This window comes from Etheostoma spectabile, chromosome 2 (genome assembly GCF_008692095.1).
Source record: "Etheostoma spectabile isolate EspeVRDwgs_2016 chromosome 2, UIUC_Espe_1.0, whole genome shotgun sequence".
Taxonomy (NCBI): domain Eukaryota; kingdom Metazoa; phylum Chordata; class Actinopteri; order Perciformes; family Percidae; genus Etheostoma; species Etheostoma spectabile.
In genome coordinates, this window is record NC_045734.1 from 747,735 (window position 1) to 772,743 (window position 25,009).

A 25,009-nucleotide genomic window follows, 5' to 3' on the forward strand; every position below is an offset into this window, starting at 1 on the left:
ACAAATCATCCAACTTAAAGCCTCCATTTTCATTTGGTTTGGAACATCTCTCTGTCCAGTGACTGCGCAAAATGAATTTTTCTTACAATTATCTATTATTAATTGTTACAAATGGGGCAATAAATAAAACCTTTTTACTCTTTACTCTTTTACTTTGAAATTTTTAACTGCTTACGTTGACAAGTGTGTATGTGAGATGTTGATATTTGGTTTACTTAATGCAAATCCAATGTATGTTTTAAAGTATATTTTTGAGCCCTTTCACCTTTTCAGGTAGTGCACCTGAATCATAGTCTATGTACATGTAATGAAAATAGTGGAATCATATCTTATATTATCTGGCAGCCATTTGCATCTGGACTGGGTGAAGGTCAATGCAAGTCACTCCAATGCAAACAGCTTCACTGATGAGGGATGGTGAGCTAACCTGCAACGCCACAACAAGCCTTACCATGATGCTGTAACAATATAAGAGACTTTAACAAGATGGCTAGCAGCAATGAGCATTTGATTAATGCTATGCCCTCAGGACTCAATGCTGCAGTAGATGTTGACTGTGGTAAAACTCATTGAGAGGCAGCTAACGTAGTCACTAATTACCCACAGAGCTGAGGCATGTGTGTACGTGTGTGTGTGTGTGTGTGTGTGTGGGGGGGGGGTATGTGGTGGGCAACAAGTAGACATTCCATATTAATTGCGTTCCTGGGAAGAAGTGTTAGCTAAGCCGCAGGCCCGTAGACTTAAAGCACAATTAATGTGATCGGCAGTAGCAGGTCCTGGCCCGCATTCCGTTATCTCTCAATCAGCCGACCGACACTTTATCTGTCCCATGTCCGCTAATCTAATCAACTGGGCAATTGCTCTTTCTCCCTGTTCCCACTGAGTGATATTTAGAAAAAGACTAAGCAGTAGCAGCCAACCCCCCCAAGACAAAGCGTGCTTTGGGTTTTCAAAGAAGCTTTGCTGCGGATGTGCCACCCATAACCTTGCATATTACATGCTAAGTAGGCTTATGTATTGTTGCAGGACACTTTGAACATCAAGTATAAGGGCATGTGTTTAACAATACAAAAATGTATTGGTTTTTAATGCCTCATTAGTTTCAGTGCTACTCAGCGACCTCATTGCTTTGGAATTGCAGCTGATGAAAAGGGAGAAATATCATTTGGCTTGAAATAGGCATGCTGTATTTCACAGACAATTAGCTGTGTAGCCACCTAACTGGACTTTCTCCATTCTCACAATGCGAGTCAAAGAGTCACACAGACCATGTTTGGCCCGAGCAAATTAAATCCTCTTGTAGCTATGCAACTGTGAAATTCATACTAATAAGACCCTCTTGAAAAGTCTATTAAAGTGTCCATGGCAATACTTTACAGAGTTCACTCACTGAAAAAAGTGATGTTGAGACTTTTGTTTTGCTACCAGTGCTACCACTGTAGGTAAATACTTAAGAATTCAATATATACTTGCTGTTATTAAGGTCAAAACATCAGTGCATGTGAATGTGTCACTTGCCTTTGTTTGCCACTCACAAAGAAAGCTGAATCGAAAAAGTACAGTTAGTAAATTGAAACTGGAATTGCATGAAATGTTCGGTCATACAGGTATCTGTGAATTGTTTATCCTTCTGTTTAAAAGGGAAAATGAGTGTGACCAAAAAGGAGAAAATCACACTTTTGCTGTAAATTTTGGATCTAGTTGGAATTAGTCTTTACATTATAAGCATTTTAATATTCTCTCTTACATTACATGTCATTTAGCTGACGCTTTCATTCCATTTAAGTGTTTCAAGCCTTGAAGGTACAAACTTCAGACAAGCAGTAAGTGCAAGTACATTAGCTTCAAATAAGCCAAACTACAAAGAGCTATATGAAAGTGCTGCTGTATTTTTAACCAAGGTGCAGACGAAAGATATGTGTTTTTAGCCTTCGGTGGAAGATGCGGAGAATTTCAGCTGTCCTGATGTCAATGGGGAGCTCATTCCACCATTTAGGAAGGCAGGAAGGCAAACAGTCAGGATTTCATTGAGTGATTGGTTGTCCTTTGATGTGAGGGGGCAGAAAGCAGGTTGGCTGATGCAGAGCAGAGTGGGCGGGTTGGGGTGTAGGGTTAATTCAATTCAATTCAATTTTATTTATAGTATCAATTCATACCAAGAGTTATCTCAAGACACTATACAGATAGACCACACTCCAGAATTTACAAGGACCCAACAGTTCTAGTAGTCTCCTCCAGAGCAAGCAACAGTGCGACAGTGGCGAGGAAAAACTTCCTTTAAGGCAGAAACCTCGGTCAGACCCAGGCTCTTGGTAGGCGGTGTCTGACGGGCCAGTTGGGGTTAGAATGAAGAGTGGCAATAACAAAAATAGAAAAAATTAGTAGTTTGTAGCAGTTCTTTGTGGTTTTTCATGGCATAGCAGGACGCTGTGCGGCATTACAAGGCACAGCAGGACGTAGCAGGACGTAGCAGGGCACTGCAGTGTAGCAGTTGAACATGGCATCACAGAACATGGAGCGGGACCAAGGCGACAGCTGCTACCCTGATTTTGTAGCCTTTCTGATCCGAGGGAACATGCTGGGGAAAAAAGAACATAAGGACTCTGGGGAATGACTCCCCAGAGCTAGGTTAGTAACAAGCATTTCTGGGACATGGATGCACATGAAAAGATGGAAAGATAGAGGAGAGAGGAGCTCAGTGTATCAAAATAAGTCCCCAGCTGTCTAAAACTATTATTACAGCAAAACCAAGAGAGACAAGGTAAAGAGAGGTTAGACCATGTCCTGGATGTAAGCCAGGGCTGATCTGTCCGTGGCCCTGTATGCTAGTGCTAGTGTCTTGAACTGGATGTGGGCTTCAACCAGTAACCAGTGAAGAGAGCGGAGGAGCGGTGAAGTGTGAGAGAACTTGGGACGGTTGAAGACCAATCGAGCTGCCGTGGTCTGAATGAGATGCAGGGGAGACAAATTAATCGTTGAGTCCAAATAGAACCCCGGCGGAGAGTCCAACCGCCGTTTGTGTGGTTTAACCTGAGGAAAAGAGGCGTGGAGCAGAAAGGACCTCTGCCCAGCGCTGGAGAGAGGTGTATGGAAGACATCAGACTGAACCCTCGTGAGGGCAGCCCTGACGGAGAAGCGGAGCGCCTGGGGACTTGCTACAGAGAGAGCCAACGTCACCGACCCACCGATATCCAGAGGGAGAAGTAAGGGAGAGAGCGACCGAAAAGAGAAGTCAAGCTGCATCCTGGAGCGGCGCTAGGCATAGGGAGTTTGATGAACAGATGACTTGAGACAGCAAAGACGAAGAAAATAGCCAAACTATGGATGAACATGGAACTAGATGTGGTACATCAGAAGGCCCATGGAAAGGAAGGGGCTCACTGGCAGGGAAACAACGAAGTGTGTTGCAATGTGCAGCAAAGGAAAATAGTCTTTGTTTGGATCGAGAAATGGGACGAGACACCCAAAGGAAGGGAAGTCCAAAAAGAATCTGTGGTGGAAGAGGTGCAGGCCATACATGAAGCGCTGGGCCATGCAGGCGGAATTGGAGAAGCTGCAACTTTGGGATCCAGGGAGCCAGATTCGCCAAGTCCTCAAAGACTGTGACGTATGTGGTTAGTACAACGCAGGTCACAAAGGCAGAAGGTGGAAGGCAGGAGTCCAAAGAGTGGAGCAGCTTAAGCCAACTCCAAACTAAAGGCGAACCAGGAACCAAGAATGACCAACAACAAAGAACCTACCACCCTACATCAGATTGGCCACTGTCTATGGGGTGGTCACCTTAAGAAGAACGACTTGGGCAGGCAGAGGACTGAAGAAGCTGATTTGCGGTAAGCAAGGATTCCTGTCTGAAAAAAAGGAAATATTGGAGTGGAATAAAATCAACAAGGAAACCAACAACAATAACGATCCAGTGGGAAGGACCCGGGAGCATTAGGCCCATCAGCCTGATGGGGCGAAGAATGAGTTTAAAGGCATGTATTACAAACCAGCTAAAGTAATGGATGCATTTGTTTATGGAGTATGTTAAGTGTCATGGTTGCTGTGACTGATCGTCCTGACCCAGTGGGACTACTGAGGAGCAGGTCGTCCCATCAACAATAGCAGTGGAATTACTGACAACGCACCCGGAGAATGTTTCCAATGTGGATACCTCGTCAGAAGACCCTCCGACTCTTCACATCGCAACATGCTCACCCTAAAAGCTGAATCCAACAACGATGACCTCATGCTCACGGATAATTAACCGGGGCAGCGAGTGATCTCAAGAAGGAGTGTTAAGTGAGTTGAGATCGCTGTGCTCTGACTACAAGGTCTCAAGGGACAATTGTAAACACAGAGCTCATCAGGGCTGAAGGGTGCTTATCAACTGTGCACACCGTGGCTCATTGGCCGAAAAGCCATGGAGGATAACCATTCACCCAAATTCATTGGACTTTGAATGTATTCTCTTCTTTAACTGCATTCATCTCTGAGGATTCCTAACGGCACTGGCGAGGGCTTTGAAAAAAGCCTTAAAGTTTCCAAGGGATCCTAAGGACTCATTTAATTGATGATTTTAAGTGTATTCATTTTAAGTTTTATGCTTGCCCTTGCTTAAATTTGCAATACAATATGTAATCACTGCATTTAAACTATAAGTAGTAGACATTGAATGTATTTCTTTACTAAGGTGGTAATCAATTAGGTAGAGTGTGTTTAACATCTTTAAAGACTCTTATAGGTTGCTCTGGCCACTGAAGTTAACTTATCCTTGGGGCCTATTTTCCCACTAAATAATATCCTAGCAACCATACCAAGTGCCCCGAAGAAGAGAGCTGTCGTTAACGGGCTCTTCAGTCAGGTGCCGTTTCAGAGTAAGCAGGGTAGGCGTTTAGAAGACGACAGTTAGAAGCTAGGCGAACATTTTCGACACCAGCTTAAACAGTCCTCTGTAGTACCTAATAGGGTGAGACCCATAGGCCTAGAGGATTGGACCATTTAAGACAAAGAGCTGGTCCAGTACGTCCTGACCAGGGGTGAACCGTGATCTAACACTGGCCAGCCAGGAGGGCGTTGCAGTAGTCTAGACGTGAGATGAATAGAGCCTGAACCATTAGAAGAGGCTGTGTCCTTCTGATGTTATGCAGCATGTATCTACATGATCGGGTGGTTGCAGCAATGTTGACAGTAAAGGAGAGTTGGTCCTCAAGTGTCACACTCAGGTTTCTAGCAGTCTGGGTGGGGACTACCACAGAGTGGTCAATTGTTATAGTCAGGTCAAAGAAAAGGAACTCAGTCTTGTCAAGGTTGAGTTGCTGATGGTGTGTGGACATCCAAGAATAAATGTCAGTAAGACAGGCCAAGATACATGCTGCTACTTCCGTTCCAGACGGGAAAAGTAGAGAATTAGTTGGTAGTGTCATCTGGGTAGCTGTGGTAGGAGAAGCCATGCAAATGAATGAGAGACCCAAGTGAATTGGTGTACAGAGAAAAGAGGACTGATCCCTGAGGGACCCCTGTTGTGAGTAAGCAAGTTTCTGAGATAGATCCTCTTCAAGTTAACTGGTAGATGCGGTCTGCAAGGTAAAATGTGTGCAAGGAGAGTGCAGAGCCTGAGAGTTTTGATAATACATGGATGGAGGCGAGCGGTCACTCTTGCTTCTTTCCAGTGTGGCTGGTTAGCTCAGTTGGTAGAGCAGGCACAGACACATTTATAGAGGTTTCATTTAATTACATTAAATGAAACCTCATTACATTTAAGAAGGTTCAGGGTTTGAATCTGACCTGAAAGTCTGCCCCTTCCATGTTTGAGCTGTCCTTTCAATAAATGTGGAAATGCTCTTAAAAACAATCTTAAAAACATTCTCGATAGGCTTATACTCTCGAGTATAATCCTCATCGGGTTGTTGAGGTCGTTGTTGTCTACAAAAAGGCCAATTTATAGATTTAATATACATTTCCTACATATTTTAATTTTGGAGGGAAAAATGAACAAAATAACAACTTGGTGCCCTTGTTGAAGTGACTCAAAGAACCCCTGAAGATCTCTGTTCTCGTGATCTGTGATACACTGTATCAGAGATGGTTTTTGAATTTTGCGCCAGTTAAGACTTAGAAATAAAGATGAAGAAAAGAATCAGTTTCCACGTAATCCGTTTATATCAATATGGTGTTTATTTTCTGGTGGTATAATATAACCAGCACAACTGTATAAAAAAAACAATTTCCTTGTGAGGAATGCGGCTATCAAACATATTGGTCATAATATAATATAATAATAGCAGATTACGGCAATATTAGCATTCTAAAACTGTAAAGTGGCAATGGTTTAACCGGGAAGAGGGCAGTGAATGTGCTTGTGTAGATCATGGATGTATAATAAAACCTTCTCACCACCTCCTAAATACTTAACGTGGTATGGACGGGCAGCAAGGGTTCGGATGTCATCAATGACGTCATTTATCTAAAACAATACAAGCTTTTATTTACGCTTCCCTGACACACACACTTCAAAGCCTTGGTACAGAACGTAACATCCAGCAAAGATGCAGAGCTAAAATTATTTACCAACCTGTTTATCCTAAAAAACACTTTCTGAAACTTTAAAAAGAAATTTTATTTCAGATTCACCAGAAACAAAATCCGCATGGATTTGCATTGTGCTGTCTTGTGGGACTTTAGTGTTTCTTTTGGTAATCGTCTGGTGAAAGCAGACTCCCCCGTCGGCTCCTGTCTGCCTCCTAAAACACCAGAGACTCATTCATGAAAAATTGATGTTTTCACATGGAGCATTTACCAAGGCTCTAAGTTCAAGCCCTTTGCATTGTACAAACACTAAGTCCAGGCCCCATGAGGGAGGTAAGGAGGGAGGAAGGGGAGAGCACAGAAACGAGGAGGGAAAGGGAGACATATGCATGCCAAGTTGTTCCGAGGTGAAGCATTGCTGAGAGAACATTATGCTTTCTGTTATTAATTTTCACAAAGGAGCAAAACAGAATAAAGCTAAAAGGGTTTTTGCATTTGTGGTTGGTCAGGTGGATGAAGAGCGATAAGTTGCTTCTCCAACCGCTGTGGAAAAATGTGTAGGGAAGATTCCATTGTTGAGAGGGGAATAAGATATGGAACAACAATGGTGCTGCAACACATGCAGCTGGCACCTGCTCCACATACACACACACACACACACACACACACACACACACACACACACAAACATATGCACACACAATGGTACAAAGCATTATTGCTTCAAGCTGTTTTTCAAACGTTTTGTACCATTGTTAGGTGAGCAAAGAAAGAACAATTAGTGGAGATATCAAGATATCAACATGAAGTGTTGCATGATCAATCATTTTGCAGCATCCTTCAGCTCATTGTCCGTTTGTTGTGAGGGGATTTCATTACTAATCTGTTTTATACCTCTGAGAGGATATTTGTTCTCTCCAATTTAAATCTAAAAAGACAACCTTTTGTGAAGTGATTAAAGACATTTCATGCCTGTGTAATGTCTTAAAATGTTTTAGTTTCACATAACTCTGCTGTAAAATATTACTGAACCTTAAATCGGCCAAAAATTGAATTGAATTGAATATTCTGCTCATTTTCAGGTGCTAATTGTATTTTGAGGTTGTACCAGAATAGGTTTACATGGTTTCGTTTTCAAAAATCACCATATTTTTGTTCTACCGCACATTTCTGCAGATCCTCTTTTCACCCTTGTGTTTAGGTCTCTGTTTTAGCTGCAGAGTGAGACATCTCACTTCTATACTATCTTTGTTGGGGGTCGCACATGCTCAGTAGCTAGGGAAGATCACATCAGCTAGATAACTCTTTCTCCAACTTTGGTCAGTCCAAGGCAGGATTAGCTGGGAGACTTTTTCTAGACGAGGGCCACTTGTGGAATACCTGCACAACAGGGAGATGGAAATAGTTATTTTTTAGATTATAGTCAACTAGTGTCTGTTATAGCAATGTTTTGCCATTGACAAAAGCTAACATGCTAGCGCCAGCATGTGCTACGGTTAGCCACCTTGTCTCGGTTAGTGACGTAGTAAGCCGTGCGGATTTTGAACAGCTCATCCGGAGATTGAAGGCAGAGGACATTCAGAAACTGTATCTCACTGAAAACCGCATGGATAGTTTTTTTTCCAAGTTTTTATGCGTCTGAAAGCACCAGAGACACAAAATAACACCCCAAATCCCAGAAAAAGTGTTTTTTTCATAATATGGGCACTTTAAATGCTGGTGGAAATGTAGAGTTGTTATGTTTGAGTGCGATTTCTTTGTTTCACAAAACTTCTATTTAAATAGAGGATTAGTATTACTACCTGGTACATAAAAAACAATACCAACACTTTACCAAATACCAGTTGCAAACCTGAGCCAACATCCATGCTTGCGATAAACGGTGTGAGATTTGTTAGCAGCACATGTAATATGTAAAGGTCAAGAGGAGGACTGGCTGAAAAGAATCTTAACTAACCAAACTCAAAAACATGGCTTAGAAAGCACTTTCTGTCACTGACAGTTTACAGTTTTGAGTCCTCAGCTCAGGTTTTAGACCTTTAGTCCTGTTTCCATACACAATGCTACCCAACGCTGATGCCAGTCTGCCTGGGGTTTCCTGTCAAAGAGAAGGATGTAATATTTGTTAACTTAAATATTTTACCTCAATATTGATTATATAAATTCTGCAGGCTGCAAATCATAACACCTGTCAGCATTAGTTTTCTATGATGAAAGCTCTGGATATGTTTCTTTCCCATCGTGCCTTTAAAGATAAACATTCAATCTCCACCTGGTTACAAAGGTTTTGTGCAGTTTTGTGCAGAAGAAGGACAACACATATTACTGAGGTGTTTCAGTACCATTTTGTCTCCGTAAACAATGTGAACAGAAAGCTTTCCAATGTGTGCTAATTGTTGTAATTAGACTGGACATCCATCCAATTACTGGTTGTCTTCCGATCAATAGGAACGTGACCGCAATTTGTGGGCTGAGTTGGGATAAGAAAAAGGATGAAATGACTATCCGTCCATCCGTCTATCTACCTATGATCTATAATTATGCTGGAAATGTGCTACTGCAAAGATAGAACTGTCGGGCGTAGGGTAAAGACGGGTGTTATGGCCGTTGCAAAACCTGCCAAATTTTTACGTGTGACCCTGTGCATTAAGCATGCTGATTGGTTGATCCAACTCCTGTGGGGAGGTGAGAAATGGAGGAGAAGAAAAAACATGAATGTTATACAAGTTATACAACATGCAAGTATAAAGGAAACACATTTTCCTTCATGTCATGTGGAGAAACATGTTCCATCCTTGATAAGGTTTGGAGGAAATGTAATTGCTGCACGGATTTAGCTGACTGGAAAAAAATGCTTCTAGTCAATAAAGTGCTACTGCACTAAATGTTGGGAAGGATGAAAAGGGTTACTTAGGACCTTTGGTGATTTTAGACCCTTTTTAGCGGTCTCAAACCCCCCTCAAAAGTTATATATATCATTTTTAAATCAACAAAAAAGCAAGGCACTGTATCCGTTTCACAATCTCTTTAGGGGCAGAGACCCCCTAAAGGTCTGATCCTAGAATCGCCCCTGTCAAGTAATTGCTAGAATGCTAGGCTACTAAACACTTTGGTTTAGGTTAGGGAAAGATGATTTGAGATTATTGTCTTGTTGACTTTTTAAATATATAATGTAACCAAGCTGCTAATACAAGTACTAATCATTGCTTAAATGAATAGTTTGAAACTTTGGGAATTGGTGTTTTCTCTGCAATGCTCATGATTCCTGACAAGGCCATATACAGTACACAGAAGGTCAGTGAGCTGAATTGTACTGCATAGACACAGCAAGGCCTGTGTCTGCTGGTAAATGTGTGTGTGTGTGTGTGTGTGTGTGTGTGGTGTGCGTGTGCATGTGTGTGCGTGAATATAGAGACCTGGCCTATATACAAATAGATATGTGCAAGGTGGGAAATTGGCACCCGCCACCAGCCAATGGCGAGTCATATGCGGATGGCACTGCCCTGGTTAGTCTCCTACAGTATATGACCAGGAAGAGGAGCATGGGTCAGTTCTTGACTTTTTGATTGACTGGTGTGACAAGTCAAACCTTATTTAAATACCTCTAAAACAAAGGAGATGTCAATTGATTTTAGGAAAGCACAGTCCCCTAAACCCACTTTTATACATGGGGATCCTTTAGATACTGTCACAAAGTATAAGTACCTCGGCATGGTGCTCAACCACAAACGTAAATGGAACATTTGGACTGACAGATTAAATTAAATAAGTCCCAACAAAGAATGTTCTTTCTAAGGAAACTGTTGTCCTTTAATGTCAGCAGCAGTAAACTTCAAACGTTTTATTGTGCTTTGTTGAAAGTGTTCTCTCCTTTGGCATCATCTGTTGGTTTGGCAATGCCACTGAAGCACAGAAAAAGTACATTAGAAAAATAATAACAACTTCCAGTAAATTATCAGGTATTCCATTCCCAAGTATAGATAGTATACACATAAACAGAACACTAAGAAAGGTAAACAGCATTGTGCGCAATCAGAAGCACCCTCTTTCCTCCTCATTTGTACTGCTGCTTTCAGGACGACGATACTGTGTATATTTGCACTGAATAACGCATTCAATAAACAGAAACATAACTCTTGCAGCGCACATGAACAGATGCGCAATATCAGCTCATAAAATAGCACCCTCGTGAATTAGCTTACTGTTGCTAATTCATAAATCCTACATAACAGCGACATCAGACTTACTTATTGATGCACGACACAGTAGTGGTTTAACCAGCCCTTGCCCCCCAACCCCCACCACACCGCAGCAATGCTTCCTTCCCTCCACACACCTCTCCCCTGACACCACCATACCCCAGTCTACACCTCCCCCTCGACACCACATACCCCCCTCTACACCCCCCCCCCCCAACACCACAATACCCCCCTTCTCCTCCTCAATACAATCCCCACCCCACATCACCACAGACCAGGTCAGAGAACAGCTGAGGAGGCTCCGGCCCAGGAAAGCAGCAGGCCCGGATAAAGTGTGTCCAAGACTACTGAAGACCTGCGCTGCAGAACTGGGGGAGCCGCTCCAACGGATCTTCAACCTTAGCCTGCAGCTAGGGAGAGTGCCCACCCTTTGGAAGACGTCCTGCATCGTTCCAGTTCCCAAGAAGAACAGGCCCAGCGAGCTGGATGACTTCCGACCGGTGGCACTCACTTCACACCTGATGAAGACGTTGGAGCGGCTCTTCCTCAGCCTCCTCAGACCCCAGGTACAGCACGCCCAGGACTGCCTGCAGTTTGCGTACCAGCCAGATGTTGGTGTGGAGGACGCCATCCTCTACCTGCTACACCGGGTCCACTCCCATCTGGATAAGGGAAACGGCGCAGTGAGGGTCCTCTTCTTGGACTTCTCCAGTGCTTTCAATATCATCCGGCCCCCTATACTCCAGGACAAATTGATCAGGATGGAAGTGGACCCCTATCGGGTAGACTGGATCAGAGACTACCTCACCGACAGGCCACAGTACGTCAGGCTGAAGGACATCATGTCTGACGCTGTGGTCAGCAGCACTGGAGCCCCCCAGGGCACAGTGCTGGCCCCTCTTCTCTTCACCCTGTACACCTTGGACTTCTGTTACAACTCAGAGCTGTGTCACATACAGAAGTATGCAGATGGCACAGCCATCGTTGGGTGTATCAGGGGTGACAGGGAGGAGGAGTATCGGAGTCTGGTGGGGGACTTTGCTCTCTGGTGTCGCACTAACTTTCTACAGCTCAACACCTCTAAGACAAAGGAGCTGGTTGTTGACTTTGGGAGGTCCAGACCAAGACCACGACCGGTCCTGTTAGAGGGAGTTGAGGTGGAGGCCGTTGAATCATACAAATACCTTGGGCTGTGGCTGGACAGCAAACTGACTGGACAACACACACCAGCCACCTGTACAGGAAGCACAGAGCCAGCTGTACTTCCTGAGGAGACTGCGGTCCTTTAACATCTGCAGCAAACTGCTGTGGATGTTTTACCAGTCTGTGGTAACCAGTGTCCTCTTCTACACTGTGGTGTGCTGGGGGGGGGCAGCATATCGAAGAAGGACACCCATAGGCTGGATAAACTGATCAGGCGGGCCGGCTCTGTGGTCGGCATGAAGCTGGACTCACTGGTGACGTTGGCAGAGAGGAGGACATTGGACACACTGCTGGACATTACTGAAAATGCCAGCCACCCCCTGCACAACGTCATCAGCACCCAGAGGAGCCGGTTCAGTGGAAGGCTGCTCCTTCCCAAGTGTCGGACCAACAGACTCGAGGACTCATTTGTCCCTCATGCATGCAATCAGACTAAACAACTCCTTACTAGTGGGGAAGAGGAGGAAATAGGGCAGAGAGGACAATACATACATACATAAATACATACATTCATTCATTCATACATACAGTACGCATACAGACATCCAGGTGTGTAATACATACACACCTGGACTTAAATTCACACTGGTCACCCTATCACTTTAACACTGGTCTCAACACTGACACTTTAATAATAATTTATGGTCTTTTCTTTGTTTATTTAACGAATGTTCTTATTGTTGTTATTATTATTATTGTTATTTTGTTGTTTTTATACTATGTCTTTTTAATCTATTTTTTATTTCTTTTTTCTTGCTAAAACTGCTGCTGGAATTTTCAATTTCCTCGCGGGAGTCATCCCAAAAGGATTAATAAAGAGAAGTCTAAGGCTGATCCCCTTATTCCCTTACCCCTACCCCTTACCCCTTCCCCTAGCTTTTGCGCGTTCACACGGAGGACGAGGGGAAGGATAGACCAAGGGCTGTATAGCCCTTGAAACCTAGTGTGGATGCGACCTCACTTGAAAACACAGGCATCAATGGCTACCCGTCGACCAGAGGAGACACATAATGTAAGTACTTTCGGCTAAATAATTGATTAAAAAGTTACGACAGTCTGTTTTGGGTCTATGCAGTCCTGTACATGTATCTTGCAACCATGTTCCTAACTGAAACTTTTTAAAAATCGCTAGCTTGCAATGGCCCAACGCTAACGTACGCTAACGCTACAACGTTGAACAGTCCCACATATTTCTGCCTTGAATGGACTGTATACATCGCATATATTGTATACGCTATATACAGGGCTGCCAACTCCTCACGCATTGGCCGTGAGACCCATTTGGCTCACACGCCACACCCCGATTTCTCACGCTGAAGTGTCAACCCGGTCGGTTTCAATTTTCTGAAGATGAGTTTATCTATGGATTTAGCTGTTGAGCACTTATGATCGACTAGTTGTCTTTCAGAACTGTGAGGGGTTCAAGAGCGCTCCTGTCTGTGAAGTTTCGAATTGTCGCAAAATGAGAATTTTTTTTACGATCCATCCCATTTCCCCGGCTTTAGGTATGAGCTCTGAGTATCACAGACCCGTCCGTCGCTTCGTGTCCACTCTCTCTGTAACCAAGGTGAGCAGCGCGGCTGGTAGCGTAGCAACTTCAGTTCATGTTAGTGGACCTGCTCTGCTGTGGACAGTGACGCGTTGCATCCGTGTAGTCCTCCGATAATGAGCAGCGTACAGCCGCTTCTAAACTTTGTCAGAGACCAGAGACCCGAATGGGCCTCGGTGTCTGTCAGACGGTCTGAATGAGATCCACCATATCAGCGGAGCAATGACTTGCACAGCAGACTATATTACACCATATACTATATTATACTATATATACTATATTACAACTCTCCAAATCTCAGACAACAGAGATGGGAGGAGTTATATTTTAAATGTGCACAAAGTTGTAAACATGAGCAGAAATCTGATGAAACACATCTGAGCTATACTATATATACTATACTTTATATACTACATATATACACTATACTATATATACTATACTGCAATGTTGGGCCACTATTGTGCTTCTTTAACCTCGGTGCATCTCTAAATGTAACTGTAAATAATTAATTTGATGTTTTATGAAATGAACAAATAGTCTTTTTTTTCCCAAAAAGTAAATCCAGTAAGTGGGGCCCAGAGGATGAGGGCCAAACATTACTGAACCTAGGCACAAAGGTTAAAGGATTAGAACTTATGCAAAACAGTGGTTCTCATTCTTTGAATTTCAGTGGTCTTAGTTGATCCCTCAACATTAATTTAACTTTGGGTCCCTTGTCCCTACACCAGGGACCCCTGGACCTGTTCACCACAGACCCAAATCTTCTCAGCTGTTGATGAGATTTGCTACTGTCTCTTCATGTGGTTCATTATGTTTGGCACGTTGTCTGGGTCAGTTCTTATATCATAAGAAGTTAATAATGTATATAATGTAAATGCTGAATGCCGTAAAACCTGTTGATACTACAACAACACAAAGGCTCTTAACCCTACAGTTTTGCACATATCATGTAAGACTACATTTCTCCATTTTTTTGCAAAAAAACTCTCCAGAAAGTGCAATTTAATGGTTTATTTTTCAATTTTTGACACACACCATGTATACATGGGTATATGTATGATTCACCTGTTACAGGTGTATATGTAGTATACATGATACATGTGTACACAATTGTATTGCAAACAGACTAAGTACAACACGATAAGAACATCTGCCTCTGCACCACCAAAGTAAACCTAAAATTACTGTATAATATTATTAAAACCATATGACACTGTTGTCCAAACCCACACAATCAACAGACAGAGACGGCATCTGAGGTTTGTGATCAATACTGCATGGTGATGTCACCAAGTGGTGTCCCATTTCATAGGGGTATGTTTTCACCCCTACCACTTACCCCTTGGTTTCAAGGGCCAAGGGGTAGGGGTAAGATGGAGAAATGGGATTCAGCCTAAGTCTAGCCACAAAGTTAGTCTAATGAGGAGATAAAGGAAAGTGTGATAGCGTTCCACGTTAACGCCTTTTCTCTCTCGCTGGAGACCACTGTGTCCAAGCCGAGGCGCAGAGCATGACCTCGCCACGTGCTGATATGTTACTAGTCCAGGTAGAGTGAACTACTGTATTGACAGGGAGAGAGAGAGAGACTATCACTACAAATAGGTTGCACATAAGGGGCAGCACAGCGCAAAGAGTCTTTGCTAGTTTTAAGACCGACGCAGTTTTCAATTTCCCGTCCACAGAGATGGGAAAAGTACTCACTTCTCGTACTTAAGTAGAAGTACAGATACTTGTGTTAAAAATATTCTGGTAAAAGTAGAATTACTGATTTAACTTATTTACTCAAGTAAAAGTAACAAAGTACAGACTTGGAAATTGGAAGTAACTTGGAAATAAAGTAAAAGTAGCCTTGCGAACCATTTTTTAAGCAAAGCTACCTTGACCCCAAAGATGTTACTAGAGTGCAAGTTTTTTAATCTTCCCCTTAACATTTAAAGGAATCTACATGTATGTGTGTGTGATCAAATATGGTTTCTGGAAAAAGAAAATAAAGGATAAAATACAAATTACTAAAGATTAGATTAGATTAGATTCAACTTTATTGTCATTACACATGTACAGGTACAAGGCAACGAAATGCAGTTTTGGTCTAACCAGAAGTGCAATGGCAGTAAGTGCAGGATATATACAATGGTCCTATAAGTGCAAGACATGGATATGTAATGAATAAATATAGAAAAGAATACTATTATAAACAGAGTTTTACAGATGGGTTTGTCCTATGACTACAAAATATAAACAGACATTAACTAAGTTCCCCATACCTTTAATTACAACTTATGGATGGCAGCAGCGTATTAGAAATGAAGTGACAATTAGTAAAGCTTTGAACATAGAGTGCTAATAATAAAGTGTAATGTCCATTTTTATGATTGAAGTGCTATAAAAGTTGAAGAAATTACAAATTCACTGTGCATTACATTACTTTTTTATTGATAGAGAGAATCCAAAACTACCAGAAACCTTTGTTTAGCTTCAAATGAAGCTGGTTTTCAACACAGGCTCTTTTTGGTGTAAAAATCAGGCCTGCAGTGCTGAACAGTCTCTCGCAGGTAGCGGTGGCAGGTAGTGCTAAGCCTCACTGACAGGTGGCTGCTGGGAAAGACTTCAGTACATCCATTGTATCACCTGGGCACCCCAGGAAGGTCTCCAGCTGTTTGGTATTTTCTTGGTAACTGGAGTGCTTGCTTGCTGAAAATAAGTCCTCTTCCGAAAAAGAAGAAGAAGAAGAATGGGAGGTATCACCTTCATTGACCACAACTTGTTCCTTCTGGTGACTTTTGATGTAGTCGAGGCCTATGGAACAAGGGTCTGAATATTTCCAAGGTTGTGGTGACTGAAGTTGCTCTCTCTGATCATTCCTGTGTTTTCTTTGATGGCACTATCTCTGTGCCCAGAAGTGTCCAAACAAAGAACAGTAACATTTATTCAGCTTTTCTCCTCCACACCCACCCTCTCTGGGCTCTCAGTAACTGAGCTTGTAGATAATTTCAACTGTAAAATTACAAATGTTATTGAAGCCATTGCTCCCACTAAGGTCAAAGTTGTCTCTGGTAAGAAAAGATCTCCATGGTGAAAGGTCCTACTGGTAAGAACAGAAAAAAGAGAGTGTCAGAAAGCTGAACAAAGGTGGTGAAAAACGGATCTCTTGGCCCATTATAACACCTATAAAGAGAGACTTCGCATTTATAGTTTGGAACGAAGGAATGCAAGGAGGTCCTTCTTCTCTGACATTATCGCTAGAAACAATAATGATTCACGTGCTTTGTTCGCCACTGTCGATAAGTTAACAAACCCTCCAGTACCAGTAGCATCTGAACTTTTATCTACCAAAGCCTGCAATTGCCTTCTTCTTCAAATACAAAATTCTGAAGATTAGTCAAACAGTCAGTGCCTCCTTATCAAGTACAGGATATGTGTTGTCACAGTGTTACGCAAAACTAATTCCAACATGACAGAATTTCACACTATCAACCTTAAAAACCTGGAGGACAGTTTACAATGGGTGTTTTAAAAAATGTTTTGAATTGTTTGGCTTCTGATCATCTACAGATTGTGAACATGTCTCCTCTTTCAGGTATCTTTCCACAGGCCCTAAAAACTGCAATAATCAAACCGCTCTTAAAAAGAACAATCTAGACACGTCTCTAATGAGCAATTATAGGCCGATGTCAAACCTTCCGTTTTTAAGTGAAATCATTAGAAAAGCGTTTTTTCAACAACTCAACCATTTCTTGTCATTAAACAACAGTTTTGATACCTTTCAGTCGGATTTCCAACCACACCACAGTACTGAGATGGCTCTCGTCAAAGTCTTCAATGACATCCACCTTAACACAGATAATGGCAACATTTCTGTCTTAGTAATACTTGATCTCAGTGCTGCATTTGACACGGTCAACCATGACATATTACTAGACCGATTGGAAAAATGGGTTGGCCTTTCTGCCTCAGTACTAAACTGGTTTGAATCCTGCTTAAAGAATAGGGACTACTTTGTGTCAATAGGTAATTATGCATCTGGGTATACAAATATGACATGCGGAGTTCCCCAAGGCTACATTCTGAGGCCTCTTCTGTTTAACATCTACATGCTTCCACTGGCTCAGATTTTGGAAAACAACAAAATAAGTTACCATAGTTATGCGGACAACACACAAATTTACATAACCTTATCGCCAGGAGACTATAGTCCAACACAAAAACTGAATAAGTGCATCGAACAAATTAACGGCTGGATGTGCCAGAACTTTCTGAAAATTAAATGAAGGAAAAACTGAGGTGGTTGTTTTTGGAGCAAAAAAGGAACGATAAAAAGTCTGAGCTCAGTATCAAACAACAATGTTAAAAACAACAGACAAAGCCAGAACTCTTGGTGTAGTCATGGACTCTGACCTGAATTTTAACAGCCACATTCAGACAATTTGAAAGTCTGTCTATTATCACTTAAAGAATATATATATAAGACTTATGTCTCAGCAGGATTTGGAAATCTTGTCCATGCTTTCATCTTCAGTAGACTTGACCACTATATATATATATATATATATATATATATATATACACTGGTCGGGGCGCCTTTCCATGGGCAGCCCCCTCACTCTGGCATCTCTCTATTTACTGCATGTATAGGTACTGAGCATGTGTGTGTAATTCAGGCCTGTGTGTGTAATGTGTGTAATAACAACAGAGTGTAAATTGTAATTTCCCCTTGTGGGATTAATAAAGGATATATTATTATTGTTATTATTATTGTTATTATTATTATTATATTATTATTATTATTTTATGTAGTAGTAGTAGTAGTAGTAGAATTAGTTGTAGTAGTAGTAGTAGTAAAGCAAACAGTGCAAGACATACCCAGTTTTAGGATACATTCCTCACTTCAATTCATCAGGTCTTGAATTTGGGAACGAGCATGGCAGTTAGCTCTGGATCTGTGAGCATCAGTCAAACGTTTTTCAAGGCCTGCTAGAAGTGCTTCAATCAAAGGCCTACAGGACTTGGAGGAAATGCAGAGGTGCTGGAGCTTTGCCTGGAGTAGTGTTATTGTAGGTACCAACCATCATCCAGTTTCCATTGGCCTCTCCCTGGAGAACATCAAGTGCCTTTGCAAATGGGCTCATAGTCTTTGTATACTGTGCCAGAAAACCAAGCTCAACAGGAGTGAACCTGACAACAAAAACAAAAAGTGATTAATGAATGTAATATTTCATTCATAGTGGGAATCAAAGTATTCATTAAGCCAATTTAAACTCATACTTACCCGCAAGACATTAACTAAATTATATGAAGCTACCTCATACTGCAGTCAATAAATCTACAAAATAAAAAGGCAAGTACATACATAAGTATATGTAGCGAGCTGCACACAGCTGTAATTGCTCCTTCTCCTTGTTCCTTTAGGATTCTCAAAATCATCTCCAAAGGAGAGGGAGTTCCACCGTGTCTCATTTGGCCTGAGGAGCAAAATGTTTGCAGTTATCCTCTATGATTTCAGCAGCTGTGGTAGATCTTGAGCTTTTGCTCCACAGACTTGAACACTTGGAGAATGCTGAACGAAACAGCCGCTTGTACACTGGATTTCCATTTGCTTTCAATGCATCAGCGGTGGAGATCAGGTTGAGAAGGTGGCATGCACAACGTTAGTGCTTTGGCAGCTGGTATTCCATTATCTTCATCAGATATTGTCCCGGCTTCAACAAACTCAACACTTGTGTTATTTTCCCCCTCTTCTTCATCAATCTCTCCTCCCATACTTTCCCTCGCACTCTGAAGTACAGTATCTGGATTGTTATTTTCATCCAGCTCACCATAGACTCTAAAGGCCTTTATGAAATTTGAACATAGTCAATTGTTGTGCAAACAATTTTTTGCAGATGTTGTACTCCACATGTATATCGTTGAGAGCACTAGCAAGGGCAGAAAAAGTGTTTGATCCTTTTAGCTGTTTGCACGCTAGGGCAGCACAGCACCTCTGCATAGTTGCTGTATCAGATGCGCAGTGACACCTATAAAACCCCGTCGGTGTGCGGTCCAGCAATCTGTGGTGTTGCAATAACCTCAACTTTCTTCAATGCCAATTTCAGGTTATTTTTTATTTATTGTGTTGCTTTCTCCATTTTGTAGTTAAGAGTGTCACAAGACATCACTGCTAGATTGGGCTGGAGGAGAAGCAGAAGGTCTCTGAATCCCTGCTGCTAAACTACACTGAGTGGGTGTAGCCCTTGAATGACAAACTCAATGACTCCTTTATATACACTGACCTGGCTTCCCATAACTTTGTTTTTTTTAGTGATGGGCCTGCATCCCGGGTTGACTTTCTTTTCTGAACAGCTGCAGTGAGCTTTCTGTATCTCTCCATATGAATGCCATGCAAATGTAAATGTAAATGTGCTGTATTTATATAGCGCTTTTCCAGTCTTAACAACTGCTCAAAGCGCATTTACATCTACAGGAAACATTCACCATTCACACACATTCATACACTGTGGCCGGGGCTGCTGGACAAGGTGCCACCTGCTCATCAGATACACATTCATACACATTCACACTCCGATGCGCAGCACCGGGGGCAACTCGGGGTTCAGTGTCTTGCCCAAGGACACTTCGACAATGACTGCAGGGGCAGGGATCGAACCACCAACCTTCCAATTGGCAACCCCATGCATTTTCTGTGAGTGAAAATACAGACAAACACACAAAACATGTTGTTCCGTGATGTGGCCAATAGTCTCTGACGTAACTTACTATGAAATGTGAAACATTAGGCACCATGGCCTAAAACCTATGTCTTGGAAAAATAGCAAAATATCACAGTATACATAGCCCATAATAAATTCTTAACATTTCAATACACTGTAAATGCAGCCTCTACCTCTGAACAGGTAAAGCACTGGTACAGCGGCTGGTAAAATTGGGCATCTACCAGCCACTGTGGCTGGTGTGCAAAAAAGTTAATTTCCCACCCTGGATATGTGTCAGTGTGTAGAGTATACGTCTACACCTCCAACGGATTGTGTATGTGGGTGTGTGTGTGTACAAATGTGCATATGCTTGTGAAAGTGCCAATATATACCGCGTGTCGTAGGTAACAATAAAAGCTCTGGGGCTAAGGGACTCATAATTCAGCAGTAAAGCTCTCTGCTTTCACCTCTGCGGTTTGCTCTTTTCCCCACAGAGACCAGCATTCACTGCTGCGTCACAGAACCCACAGAAGGGAAGTCTGCATCACCATTTCACTGTTTCTAATGAGAAAACAACCCCAATGAAGTATGACAGCCTTGGATGAAGTTGTCATGTTTATCCGAGAGAGTAGTCTAGCTCAGTGGGCGTGAGGAGGGAGGGTGTTTTCTCTGCTCAATAAGAAATCAATTCTCAATTCTCTGCCTCATTTGTTGCTGCTGGCAAACTCCGGCAGAGCCTTGAAATCCTATTTAATAATCAAGCATGAAAAGCAGTGGATAATAGACTATTATGAGATGCAATTGCAAAAGGGAAGATAAGCTTACACTGTAATTGAAATATCATTCACATCACATGTACTTAAGGACCACCATGGTAAGATCTGTTAGTCACACAGAGACCATATCTCATCTCTATGCTGTTTCCATGGGAGACAGGAAATGACAGCGTAAAATCCATCGACTTGTTAGACAATACTGGTAATGTAATAAATCATTGGCTTAACACTTTAAAAAAAGGATTGGATGGATAAGTTATAGTAACTCTTTTCTATAATTGACCTCCACTTAATTTCATGAGTTATTACTATTCCAACTCAAGTTTGTAAGCCAGTTCAGTGAAATGTAAATTTCAATGTGTCAACTTAGCTTAAGAGTGTGATTTGTTGTATGAAAACCAGATATCTCAGAAAGTGACCATGGCCCCTGGTGTGGCGGCAATATTAATGCACGGTGCAAATAGTCCCAGAAATGGTGTCTTGATCTAATATGACTAATAACTATAATTGTTTTATTTAACAATTATTATTATTGTAATTTCCAAACGAGAAAACTAACCAACTGAGCAGAATTAATGACAGTGGTCAATAGAGAAGCAGCGGATGACTATGTTTTTGTCAGCCACATCTGGAGGACTGTTGATAGCTAGCATGCTGTGAAGCCGACAAGACGGGACTGACTGTGGTAATCCATAAATCCATGCAAGGCTTGCTCCACTCTATTCCTATGGGTGACGTCAAGCAACTCCAACATGCATGCAAAGCATTCCGGGAAGGCGGCACTGCATTTGAAAAAAATGCAGGCTCATGGAGAGATTCTGGATGAAGCCATGAAAGGGGTGAAGCTTGGTCTGCTAATAGGCTATGAAGATGAAGCACGGGATGTCTTTCCACAGGAGACAATTGTACTTCACAACATTAACGATGTGGCATGAAGCGATGCCATTCTTATGGGTATAATTTACTGTGTTAATCTCAAGTACCCAGTAGCCATGACGTATCCTTTAAATGTAAATGTGCTGTATTTATATAGCACTTTTCTAGTCTTAACAACTACTCACAGCACTTTTACATCATACAGGATACATTCACCATTCACACACAGCACCGGGGGCAACTCGGGGTTCAGTGTCTTGCCCAAGGACACTTCGACGTGGGACTGCAAGGCCAGGGATCAAACCACCAACCTTCCGATTGGCAGGCAACCAGTCTACCACTGAGCCACAGCCGCCCCTACAGAGCTATCTTCAGAGAGTGGTGATGAAGAGAAAATCCGAACATCCATCTGCCAGAGCACATGGGCTAAGAAACAGAACCTGAGATACAGTAAGATTAAAACTTTAAGCATGGACTCCCAGCATTTTAGATCATTATACAGTCCCTGACAAAAGTCTTGTTGCTTGTGTACAAATTGACCTGAAGTGCCGCTAAAATATATTTCTAATCAAGATTTATTTACAAGAAATGGCTCATTTTAATCCCAACAGCTTTTGTAATAATGTTTCAGTGCAAAAAGAAACTGTCAAAAAGTATTCTAATATTCACAGCTTGGTAAAGCCCATTGAGTCAATTTTTGCAAAGACATAAGTGTTGTCGCCTTGTCATATGAGCTTCACCTATGACTAATAATGGATCAATTAGGTCTCAGGTGTGTATAAAAACAACCCCAGTACACTAGACCTTCACATCAACTGCAACTAGACCTCTGCAAACATGCCTAAGATTCACCACCTGAGACTAAAGTTTTGATTATCAAGAGGCTGAAGACCAGATCCACTGCTGATGTGGCAGACACCTTCAATGTGTCTCAGCGTCAAGTACAGAGGATTAAAAAAACATTTGAAGACACTGGAGATGTTTTTGACAAGCCCAGGTCAGGCAGACCCCGCAAGACAACTGCTCGAGAGGACCGTTTGTTGGCTCGAAAATCTAAGGCCAGCCCATTTTCCACTGCAGCAGAGCTCCACCAGACCTGGTCCCCTGAAGTCCCTGTGTCAACCAGAACGGTTTGTCGGATTCTGTCTCAAAAGGGCCTCCATGGTCGAATCAGTGCCCAGAAGCCAGCACTAAACAAAAGACAATTGAAAAACCGTGTGGCATTTGCCAAGGCCCACAGCCTGCTAAAAGGATGGATGCTGGAGAAGTGGAAGAAAGTGGATTTTTCAGATGAATCTTCTGTTGAATTACACCACAGTCGCCGCAAATATTGCAGGAGACCTAATGGAAACAGCATGGATCCAGAATTCACCCAGAAAACATGGAAGTTTGGTGGCGGAAAAATCATGGTCTGGGGTTACATCCAGTATGGGGGTGTGCGAGAGATCTGCAGGGTGGAAGGCAACATCAATAGTCTCAAATACCAAGAAATCTTAGCTACCTCTTATATTCCCAACCATAAAAGAGGCCAAATTCTCCATCAGGATGGTGCTCCATCGCATACTTCCATCTCCACTTCAAAGTTCCTCAAGGCGAAGAAGATCAAGATGCTCCAGGATTGGCCTGCCCAGTCACCAGACATGAACATCATTGAGCATATGTGGGGTAGGATGAAAGAGGAAGCATGGAAGACCAAACAAGAATATTGATGAACTCTGGGAGGTATGCAAGACTGCTTTCCTAGCTATTCCTGATGACTTCATCAATACATTGTATGAATCCTTGCCAAACCGCATGGATGCAGTCCTTTAAGCTCATGGAAGTCATACAAGATATTAAATTTGAATCTCACAGCACCACTGTTTAATTTGTTGACATATTTTAGTATTTGTAGTAAATTTGTTCAATTTCTGTATAGGCGACAAAACTTTTGTCTTGCCAAAATTTGACTTTTCTGTCTTGTTTAAATAATAAATCTTTTTTTAGTGAAATTAATTTATTTCAGTGCATTGAACATCGTTTGGGAGGGTTTTAGCTTTTCATTTGAGCTATTTCTTACACCAATTGATTAATTAAAAGTCAGGTTAATAGCAGGTGTTTCTACAAAATAGATAAGCGACAAGACTTTTGTCAGGGACTGTATGTTGTACATTTACAGCATTTAATGTCAATAACGCATAATCAGACAGAGGCAACTTAGTGATATCCCTAGTCTTGAAATAAGATCCTGAGTCCTCTTTTGTGAGACTGAGACAGTAAAAATGCAGTCAATTCCAAGACAAGACCAAGACCTTCAAAAAGTCGGGATCAAGACCAATCTTGACACTGATGAGAGCCCTTCAGTCACTTCAGACTAGAGTACATGTTCTGAGATAGTTCATTGCAGTGTGCACTATATTTCTAACACCCCAAAAATACACGATAGGACAAGCTATAAAAATCTGTCTAAAAATATTTTGTTTTATTACAGAAAAAAAGTTTAAACAATGCTGTCCCGTAGAGCTGGCAAATTGGTTCCCAAGACATTTCCTCTTTGAAGAGACTGGAATCCAACAAGTCCTGGCTGCTCATTTTTAGGTCAGACATGCTCAAACAGCAAAATATAGCAAAATATGAATCTTGAAAACAATGTCAAGTGCAGCAGTGAGGCTTGTTTACACTGGTGTTTGAATTGTTAATAGGTGTGTGGGCTATTGTCACTGTGTACGATTTGATGGTAAAGCAAAGACTGCTGTATGTCTCTGCCTATGCCGTGCTAGGAGAACAAGGAGTGAATGCTTAGAGATGGGTAGGAGAAGAGAAACAGCTGGTTCATTATTCTGACAGAGAGACAGAAATAGAGAATCAAAGATGGAGAGACAGAGAATGGAGGAGGAGAGTAGAAAGAGTGTTTTAAAGCATTAGCCTTGAAAGAGTTTCAGTGTAATGTCACAAGCTATTGTCTTCATAGTGCTGAAATCCCATTACCACAAGTGAAGGCATCAGCAAAGGGCTTTACTCTGGTCAATGAGCACAAGAGCCACAATGGAAAAGGTTAAATCAAGAATGAGTCCAAGTCCACTCAGCAGGGGGAGTTTAAGGCCAAGCATTACCAGTCTATTCAACAAACAGCTGTTAAATGGATTATACTCCAACATCAGCATGGAGAGGCATCTGGAACCACTTCAACTATTATTCCAAACATTGTCTGCTTATGTTTCTGTGTTTGTT

General features: G+C 42.0%; 1 long non-coding RNA gene across 1 annotated transcript; it reads left to right on the forward strand.

Moving 5' to 3' along the window:
• The first annotated feature begins 5,100 nt into the window (after positions 1-5,100).
• On the forward strand, positions 5,101-24,595 carry LOC116694845 (uncharacterized). Its single transcript, XR_004333296.1, has 3 exons — positions 5,101-5,258; positions 7,609-7,611; positions 24,584-24,595. It is a non-coding gene; the product is annotated as an uncharacterized LOC116694845 (long non-coding RNA).
• Positions 24,596-25,009: the final 414 nt, after the last annotated feature.